The sequence below is a fragment of the Quercus suber genome, unplaced genomic scaffold (genome assembly GCF_002906115.3).
Source record: "Quercus suber isolate HL8 unplaced genomic scaffold, Cork oak 2.0 scaffold_46, whole genome shotgun sequence".
In the NCBI taxonomy this organism is placed as follows: Eukaryota; Viridiplantae; Streptophyta; class Magnoliopsida; order Fagales; family Fagaceae; genus Quercus; species Quercus suber.
The window spans coordinates 1,216,171-1,227,684 of NW_027069511.1; positions in this window are offsets into that span (position 1 = coordinate 1,216,171).

The following is an 11,514-nucleotide window of genomic DNA, read 5'->3' on the forward strand; positions in this document are numbered from 1 at the left end:
TCATAATTTTTTTTTTTTTTTTTTTTTTTTTTTTTTTTTTTTTTTTCTACTGTCAAATCTTCTATATTTTTTTTTTCAACCTACTGTAAAACGAATACTTAGAACACTCGCCTGGTGCGCCGGCCAGCACCCTAGTCCTCCCCACAGACGGCGCCAATTGTAGGGACTCAATTTGGATTGACCCTGAGTACGAATGGGTTTTCAGCCCAATCAAGCCCAAACAATAAATTTATAGAGAGTGGGTTAAAGGTTTAGGCGCTGGCCGTCGATCACCAAGCATGAACTTTCTTTATAAAAAAAAAAAATTAAGAGTTTTCTTTACAAATGGGGGAATGCTTCTCGGCCTGTGGCCGAGGAGACCTTTTTGTTCTCTCTCTTTTTTTCCCCTCCCCTTTTTACTTTACTTGCTTTTCTTATATAGTTTTCATCTGCCTATCTCCTTATTCCATCTGTTGATCATCCATTTGCCTCTCTTCTAGCCGTCTGTCCCATCAGAGGCCTTATCAGTACTCAAGTGGTTCACTCTGACCAACGTTACCCTGCTAAGGGGTTATATCCCCATTAATGCAGCCAGAGGAGTTAGGTGAATGCATTAAGTGCGAATGTGACAGCTTGCTCTGAGCTTGTCCCCTCCCAAAGATTATCCTTAGAATGCCAAGGACGAACAGGTCCTCGGCATGGGTCACAAAAGAGGCTTTGTCTAACTTAGCCTTGACTGGTCAATCCTCCTCGGCGTTGGCCTTGGGCCTAATACCCGATGGGCCGAGGCTATCGGGCCCACCGGCCCCACATCAACTATTGCAGAAATGGTAAAAGAACAAACATATATAACAAATGAAAGTTTTCCATTATGTTTCTTCTTTCTTTTACTTATTAGGAAAAAAATAGCAATAAAAAAGCATATCAATCAATTTATTGAATTTGATTTGAATACAGCTAAGAATACAAAAAAGGGACTCTCTCCTATAATTGAAACACTTCAATTTGGACTCTTTTCATATGCTATGCACTAAAGTCCTGGCTATTGCAGACAATAATTTGGGATCATAATAAACATTGTTTCCCCTTGGATCATGATAATAGAAAGAACCTGCAACATCTAACATTCAATGAGGTAAAAGAGATGACAATCCAACTACAAAGAAAGACAAATCAGTAATTTTATTTGGCAGAACAAAATGGTATATAATTGATATTAAGATATTGTTGTTACTTAATGTCATCAATCACAAAAATATAAAGAGATGTATATAGGTTGCTAATCCAAGTATACTTTGTTACCAATTAGAAACTGTTTGTTGAAATAGACACATCCATCATCAAAAGTTTAGGTAACACATTAATAACATAAAACTACCCGTCAAGTGTTAGTTTTAAAACCAACACATGGTATGTTATAAACTAATAATTTTTTTAAAAAAATGGTCTTCAAAGTGGGATAAGCAAATAAAAGCAACATTAAATAGAGATACAACTATTAAGATGGCTTTCACATCAATATCTAAAAATTCCAAAGGAAATAATATTCTCACTAACCCAATGCATGAGTTGCATCATTGCATTCTTTATTGATCCTTTTAAAAGATATTGTGTTATTTCACTTAATAATTGTCATAAACAATGGTGTGGTTTGTCTTTATACATAATGGCAAAACGGAATCTTCAGTGTACAACTCCTACTCTCCACTTGAAAATACTATCTTCAAAATTAGAGAATTCAAAAGTAAAAAATAATTCATTTAGAAGGAAATAAAAGAATCAATATATATTTTTCTCCTATTAATGGATACTTGCAATTTGTATGCACTATCGACTTCCCTCCCTTTACCACCCATCCGAAAATGATGATTCCTAAATGTGGATGAAAATAAGCTTTCTTAGGTTAATCAATACATTTATGTAACTAAAATTCATTGTGATATTCAACAGAAGTAGTAGCTACAAACACTAATTTAAATCCTTATCCTTATCCATTATAATTCTACAAAAACTAATCTAAATCTTTATCCTTATCCATTGTAATTTATCATCCTTATCCATTGTAATGTATTCTCAAAAGTTACCACATACCACTTTTTGATTCCAAGCAAAATTATGAAAAGACCAGGGTCAAAGTTCTAAAATTTTAAACCTCCTACTCATATAAAATGAATGTTCAAATCAATGATAGCTACAATTTTAAATCTTATCCATCATAAATAACCTAAAATTTACGCACGCAAAACTGCAAAAATGCTACTTTATTATTAGGGGGGAAAATTAGAGTCAAAGGTTATCTACATAAATAATCTTTGACTCTATGTAAGTTTGCATTTGACAGAATTCAAGTAGCTAAATACATGCTAATCAAAATGAGCAATGTCCATTGAAGCAAATTACTTAAAAAGGGAATCTGAAAAAGGTCAATCATGTTGCATACCAGATTTGCATTATCGGTGACAGCAACATCGGACCATTTCAATGCAGTTAACTCAAAGACTCCCTTAAAGATACAAGAGGGAGTATTGGTAGTTACCCCACCAAAAAAAAAAAAAATCAACTGAAAGGGAAAAAAAATCAATCACAATAACAACAAAAAATCTAAAGATTTTCTAAAAAAAACCCAATAACTATATAGCATCAAATCAACCATGCCTAAAGTTGTTGTTAAACCCCATAACTATCTGCAACACACAACCCATACATACCACTGAACAATTCTAAAACCACAATCCACATCAATATGAATTAATTTTTCAACCAAAATAAATTAATCATCAAGCTGCCTCTTAGGCCTTTCAAAAACACAAGAAAGAAAAAAAACCCCATTAAATCGATACTATCTCCACTATGAAACCCATCGATATTCACAATATTTTCTTACAAAACCTATAGAATTTGAAATCCCTAAATTGATAGAAAACCTAATTGAAGACATAATTAAAACATAACTTTGAGGTTCTGTTCCATTTAAACCAATTGCAATATGAATTTTAACCCATATCAATCAAATAAAATTGAAACTTGAAAAAGATTAGATTGGAATTCTTCATACAAAAATTGTCCAACATCAGAAACAGAAAAGGATCCAAAAAATCAAATGCCCAGAAAGGGGGCCAAAAAATAATCAATGCCCAGATGATAAAAACTCAAGAACCAAATAACCATGAATCAAAATTGACATCAGCTAGAGGAGTTGTGGCTAAGAAAAGGAGGAATTTGCATTGAATGAGAGAGTTAAAGAATAAGCAGTAGATGGGAGTGAGTTTGAAATAGAGAGAGTTTGATCGAGGGTTTTGTTAGGGCTAAATTTGCATTTGAGAGATGTTGTTGAGAGAGTAGGAAGAAAAAGTTAATTTGCGGCTGATTTCTGCGTTTAGGCTCCTCTTGTAGTTGGGTTTTAATAAGAATCGGGTTTGTAATTTGTATTTGGTGGGAAAAAAAAGATTTATTATTATTTTTATAAATATTGTTGACATGGAAAATTGTAAAAGTTTCAAAGGTTTCGGTTATATATATATATAGATTATATAATATATTTAAATACTTTTGGATTGTTTTGATTCATGGGAAAGAGAATGTGAAATTGGAGAATAATAGGATTTGTAAAACGTGTAAAGAAATCGTTTAGTATTATTGTTGCAATTGGTATGGCTTCATTCTTGGACCTTTTCATTATTTAACAAAAAAAAAAAAAAAATTGACTTACAAATAGCAATTTCAAAGAAGATCCATAGGCTTGTTGTGTTGAGAGATAAAATGTTGAGAAAAAGTAACCAAATGAAAAAAATCGTTCAGTATTATTGTTGCTACCATTGGTGTGGCTTAATTCCTGAACCTTTTTACTATTTAACAAAGAAAACTGACTTATAAATAGAAATTTTGGCAAAGACCCATAGGTTTGTTGTGCTTCTAAGAAATATAAAAGAGAAGAGGTTGAGAAGAAGTTACGAAATGAATATGAACCACTATCTATACCCAAAAGATTATAACCTTTCAACATGCACATTTTCATTTAATAGGCACATTTTTGTTCAATAGGCACACTTTTGGCCAATAGGCACCTTTAATATATCAAATATGAAGGGCTATAATCTTTCGAAAAGCACCTTTTGGTATATCCAATTTGAATGATTATGACATTTCAAAGGGCACCTTTTAGTACATATTACAACATATCTTATATATATATATATATGTCTCTTATTCCTTTCCATAAAAAACTAATAAATAAAACATTACTTCTTCTTTTTCCCTGAAACTAATCCAGTAGTTATTCTCATGCATCGCACGGGTTAGCAACTAGTATATATATAAAACCGAAGCCTTTGACTTTTTATTGACCTCTCTAGAGTTTGCCACATAATTATCATTTTTTAAAACAAAATTATTTAATTTTTTTTTAATTAACAATATCAACTTCAACCCAAGGAGGACTAATCTTTGACATCAATAGCCAAAGTCCAAACTTAACAAGGAGTAAAACTTTATCTCAAGAGATAGAGTTTATGGGTAAACCATTATGGGTTCATGTGGTGATTTGGTGTATAGAATATATTAACACGCGTTGGATGGTCATAATGCACAAACCCACCATGAAATAAATCATTAAAAAAAATCAAACCTACTTCTCAATATCCCTTGAACTTTCCATTTGATAATCTCAAAGACCAATAACTACACTGTCAAGAAGACTTTGAATATAATATATTGAATAGATTCACCTAATAAATCCCAATATATAGTATAAAGACACACAAAATATACGCGTTCACAATTCACATTAAGGAACTTAATGTGAATATACACGTATATTTAGTGGATAGTGGCGTAGGGGATAATAATACTGAATATAGTAATATATTCAATACTGTTATATTAAGCATGGTCTTTGTTGTTTTCGTACATGAACCACCAAACCCTACGCCTGTGACTATATATGATTTTTTTTTTCATCGTTCAAAGTTAGACCCATTAAAATTTAAAACTTATTACTTTACTGGTTCGTGTATTTTCTTTTTCTTTTTCTTATATTTCTCTTTTGAATAGTCATATATTTTTTGAATTGTTTCAACAACTTATTCTTTAATTATATATCTTTTTTGACATTTTTGGAAGTTTTAACTTCTGAATTTGTGTTAGTTTTTGCTATATTTAACATGTTTAGTAGATTTCAAAGATTATACCATGTATTATTCTTTTGAAGGTAATCAATTTTTCTTTTATATTTCTCTATTGTGTAATCATGTACACTTTGTTTTGCTTCAAAAATTTATAGGAAGTAAATCTTATGATTCTTTAATATTTTTTGACATTTCAGAAGTTTTAACATCTGAATTATTCTTTTGATAGTAACACATTTTTCTCTTATATTTCTATGTTGTGTAGTCAAATATATATTTTATCTGTAATTTGTAGGCTTTAAATCTTTTGATTCCTTTCAATAATTATAAACATGGATTATTCTTTTGAATGTAACTCATATTTCTCTTATATTTCTCTATTTTTTAGTCATATATATTGTTTTTTGGTATTTCTTTAATATTTTTTTAGTCTTTCAGAAGTTTTAATATCTTAATTTTTGAGTTTTTTTTTTTGCACTGTCTGACAAATTTTTTGAAAGCCATTGCACGTTCAAGCAATGGCTTCTTCATCAAACTGTAACACAAATTGAAGTCATACAAGAGCAAATCATGCAATGGTATAGTTTCTTAATCAATTTAAGTTTTTATTAAATTATTTTAGTTTACCTTTATAAATAGGTAAGTTCCCATGCATAGCATGAGTTAGCGACCAGTTCAATATACTACCATTACTTATGTTTAATTATTTTGATTATAACGTTCATAAAAAAAAATTATTATTATTTTGATTATAACTATTGTTAATTTTTTTCCCTACATTTATGATTATTGATTGGCAAAATATGTGAAATCTTGTGACCCATTGGTAGAGTATAATTTATCCATCTCAACAAGGAATATTATTAAATGGTTGTTGATCATGATTAGCAAAGGTTTGTCTTCTTCTTTTTAACTAATTGCTAACCTATGTGATGCACGGGATAGTTGGTTAAGTACCAATTACAAATAATTATACAAAACCGCTATTTTCTTTGATTACAAATGAAAACATTATTGCTAACATTCCAATAGTCCATACACATATTTTGGCATAAGTTGAGTTCACATAATGTTCAACTGCAATTGAATTTATAGTCCAACACCAATATAAAGCATGTTGTCTTGCACCCTTGTCTGTATAACTAACTGGATCACTTAAAAACAACTTTATAGTAGTTGATTGAGAGAGACAACACACAAGCAACTAAGGCAATAAGAGAAACTAAGAAAAGATATTGCAAAATTAATTATACATAATTAAAAAAAAAAATTGATACCAAGTCCACTATTTTTGTATTTATTTTTAATTCTGTAGACACTCAATTTTGCATTCATAATTTAATTTTGGAAGATGACTAAAATGACCTTTTCAAATACATCTTGAGATTCTAACGGTGGTCAAGACAATATGCCTGATTCCCAAATCAGACCGTCGAATTGAAAGATATTATAAGATCAAGTTTTCACGGTCTGCATGCATTGTATAAGGGTGAAGCTGATCACATGTGATTAATTGAAATTAATTCTGATTGGTCAAACAATTAAAATTAATTAAATAATTTGTGTAATTGGTTGTTGGTTTTTATCAGAAATAAGCTTAGTTGTATAGGAATAAAATGGATAATCAGATAATAAGGAAATTGTTGATAATTAAGTCTTTTAGAATATTTATCTATTAGATAATTATTATTTTAAAGACCTGATTATCAAAATAAAAGGGATTTATCTTGGAACATGAGTTAAAAATATGTCCAAGTACAATTCCTGGCTCAAAAGACCCCTAAAAAAGAGTCCGAATCAAACTAAAAGAGAGAATTAAGCTTGGCACTTAAGAGTGCCAATTGGAGTGCTGATCGGCACTTCCCTAGTGTTGATTGGCTTAGCTTTGAGGCCCAGTCTAGAAATTGTCAAATCAAGCTAAAACACATCCATTTTGATTTTTTAGGGATAAGAATTCGATCTAATTTGTATCTGATTCAACCTAGCTTATTTTCTACGCACCAAATCTCCATAAATAGGGAATTAAATTCAGAAATCATTGCTCCTTTTTCTGACCTCTCTCTCTCTCTCCTTACATTAAAGAAATTCTAGAAGCTTTGCTTTAGAATTTTTTTTTCTTGTTAAGAGGCCTTACTGAGATACTTAAAAATTCATTCTCTTTGATCTCTAAGATAGTTCTCTGCTTGTGGAATACGTTCATGTAGGTATCATTCTAACTTTATTTTCCCATAAGATGATTTTGTTTTTATTTTAATTTCAAGAATATGCAATCATCTATGCTTTACTTTCTATAAATGTGATGTTGCTACTTGTGTTTATATAACCATGTTTGTCATATGTTATAGCATGCTCTCTTCTTGCTTTTGAAAAATTCACATGATTAGTTTATGAACATGCCTAGATCTAGGGTTGAATTTCTTCTTAAGATTTTAGATTTGCAAGAGAACCCATCATAAAAGCTCCATGTTTTTCCAAACAAAAACTAGATCTACATTTTTCTCCATGATTTTTTTTTTCCAAACTAAAACCAGATCTGCTTTTTTCTCCATGTTTTTTAAACAAAACCAGATCTGTAATTTTCTCCATGATTTTCAAAAATAAAATCTGATTTGTATTTTGTTTACAAAATCTGATCTGTATTTTGTTTATAAAATATAATCTATATTTTTTTTTATAAAATCTGCTTTGCATTCTTCAAAATAAAAATCTAACATGTTTTTAAAAAAAAAAAAAAAACAAAACAAAAACAGATCTACATTTTTCATATAAAATTTGTATTTTCATAAAAAAATCTGTTTTTCTCACATTTAAAAATCCAAACCAGATCTGAATTTTTATGAAAAATTCATTCTTTTTCTTTCATGGAAACTCATATTTAAAATTTTCACCAAGAATTCTTATCAAACCTTTTCTAATACAAAATAAAGTTGCAGATCTAAGGTTCTTAAATTGCATTTTAACTCTAGGTCTAGGATTTGACATGACATTTGTTGTACATCATTTGACATTTTGAATATGGGTATTTAATGGTCATTTAAAGTCTAGAAGACCAGAATCTGTCTGGGCAGGATGAGTGCCTAACACCTTTCTCATCCTGTAACCTAGACCCCAAACCTTAGAATCTTAGGTTGGTAGATTTAGTGTCTTATTTTATTTTGGGTAGATTGTAACTAGAAACAATGCCTTGTATTTCTTTACTAGATTGTAACTTGAAAACAAAGCCATGTAAAGTTCTTTCTATCAAGATGTAATTGTTTTCAATTAATGAGAAGGTGTATTATTCAAGATGTGTTGTAATTTGTATAGTTTTCTTATTTTACTTAAAAAATAAGTGGTGACTCCATATGATCTTGAAAAGGGAAGGTGCTGATAACTAAACCCTTTTCTGAGAGCAACCAAATTCCCCAGTCTCTCACAGTGGCGACTCCGCTGGGGATGTCGAGGGCAAAGCTTCACATTAGACTTTAAGTGACCAATTAAATACCCTTGTATTTGTATGATGTTTTTTGTTTGTTTGTCTGGTATTGCTTATGTCTGTGTATTGTTTCCATGATATTTTATTTGAAATTGCCATGTTGGTTGTTAATAGTTTTCCCTAACTGTCATAGTATGTGCCATCAAACAACAAATATGCATGCACCCATCTCAACATATAGTGGTAGTAACCATGGATCACTAGTCTTCATTAGATTCGAGTAGCCAGTGGTGAACTCACCAACTCATAGCCCAAAGTCACTGGATCATTTCTTGTTGACTAAAAAGGATAGACTATGTTGTTTGGACCAACGTAATATTCATTACATTACAAGTTAGAAGGTGTAATGTCCTAGCTATGAGAAACAATACAACAACAAACCTACCTTACAATGTAATGACTTAGAACCTATCCTTAGGTTGGTCCATGTTTAAATTGTATTGCATCCTGTGTGTGTTTGTTTGGTGGAGTAGATTGACATAGATGGGACCTAACTTTCTTTGACCCAACCAAGCCTTTTCTTAGAGGAGAATTTGGTCAAGATCAAAGGGAAGAATCCAAAGAGAATCCAAGAACGATAGCCAAGCTAGCAGTTCTAGTTCCAAGCCTATCACAATACTGAAACCCTTTTATATAGAAGGCACCTAGTTATAGCACCACAAACTCGTGTTCGACTTGCAAGACAGCCCAAGCCACAAGAAATCTAAAGAATCTGTCACCATGGTAGAGGGAGAGGAACACCAAAACACTAAAGAACAAATGAATACTCAGGAGCTACTAAACACTATGGTGGCAAGCCAAATCCAGTTAAGGGAAGACATGAACCTCATGCTGCAGCAGTTCTAGAATCTAAAGGGTAGTCAAGAGGAAAACAAGACTAATTAGACTTCCCCTATCTTGGAGAGTGAGAAGAAGATTAATGAGAAGATAAGTAAGATATAGGAGATCAAAAGGGCGTGTAGGATGGAAGACCTCATGGATTATCAGTTGCTTTCTCTTTTCCCAAGCATAAGATTACCTTCAAAGTTCAAGATGTCGATCTTGGACAAGTTTGATGGTTCCAACTGCCCCCAAATACCACCTAAAGATGTACATGAGGGCTATACAGCCTCTAGGAGCTACTGAGGAGATGTTGGCAAAAATGTTCCAAAATACCTTGACTGGAGACACCCTCAGGTGGTTCCTCAACATGGAGGATAATAGAGCTCGAAACTAGGAAGACATTTGTAGAAAGTTCCATAACCAGTACAAGTACAATATAGAGGTGGACATGACAAGAAGAGACTTGAAGACCACCAAGCAAGAGCCGAAGGAGTCCACCAAGCAAGAGCCGAAGGAGTCCTTTTCCACCTTCATAACCAAATGGAGGTCCAAAGCCGCCCAGATGATGAATATGCCAAACGAAGAAGAGCAATTAACCCTAGTTGTAAAAAACTTGTTACCTGTATACCATAAATATTTATTTGCTCAGTGCTTTCCAAATTTATAACTTTAATCGTTGCTAATATTTAGATTAAGGATGCAATAAATAATGGGACCATAAAGAATGAGGATGCAGCTAAATTTAAAAGGAAATATGGACCTTTTAGCTTTAAAACTGCAGAAGTATCTAACATATATAAAATTGATCCATACCAACTTATTGCTCCAGTGACAATATCACAAGGACTGCCTCCAAGGCCTAGAAGGGAATTTCATGAACTTTATATGTTGATGAGTCAAGTATTGAAAAGCTGAAAGTAAAAGGATTACTAAAACCCTTAGACCCAAAACCAGTCCCAAACTCATTACTTGCAAAGTTTGATGTGAGTGAAAGGTGTGCCTACCATCAAGGCCCAAGCCATGACACTAACAGGTGTTATAATCTTTGTCATGCAATTCAAGATTTAATAGACACTAAGGTGATTGCACTACCTGCAAGGCCTAATATCACTACCAATCCCTTGCCTAATCACAATTTTGGCAGAGGACCAAGGATTAACTATTTGAAGTCTGAGGAGAAAGGAGAAGTGGATTTGTTTGAGTTGATCTATGACCTATCTGAATGCTTTATGATGACTTGGGAAGAACTAATGGGCATGACATCTACAGTAGGATATGATATACCCAACATTCACATATGGAGGGAGACATTTCAAACCCCACTTAGATAACCCAACATCTGCATATGGGGGGAGACACTTCAAACTACAAGACATTGAATCAAATGACCCATTAAAAATTGCCCACATCATAAGGGGGGAGACACTTCAAACCCTCACATTTGGAAACAAACAACCTGGTAGAAGCCCTTAACAAGGCAACCTAACAGACACTCAATGAAGAGGATGAGGTCCTTAAGCAGCTGTAGAAGACGCAAGCCAACATATCCTTGTGGGGTTGACTCATGGCCTCATACAAACACCGTCAAAATCTGGTGGACCTTCTCAATCAAATCCAAGTCCCTATAACCACTACTTCTCAAGATTTGTATGCTATAATTGGGTCTATAAGTAGAGAGCTTACTATTTCCTACTCCAACAAAGATTTGACTAAGAAGGAGAAGCGTCATAATGACCTATTACACATTACTGTAGATGCCAAAGGCAAGAGGATACCAATGGTCTTAATTGATGATGGGAGTGCTCTAAATGTGTATCCTTTAAAAAGCGCAAGTTGCCTAGGCTTGAGTATTGAAGATTTTGTGCCATCTGATCAGCATGTGAGAGTATATGACAATAGCAAAAAGGAGGTTTTGGGGACAGTGATGTTGGAGCTCACCATTGGGCCAATGATAAAATTTTTTTTAAAAAAGTGGAATTTCAAGTACTGAACATAGCTTCATGCTTCAACATGCTTTTTGGGCGACTGTGGATTCATGATACAGAGGATGTGCCTTCATCCCTGTACCAAAAGGTTTGGTTTCCACATGAAGAAGCTATAGTTACTATATATGGT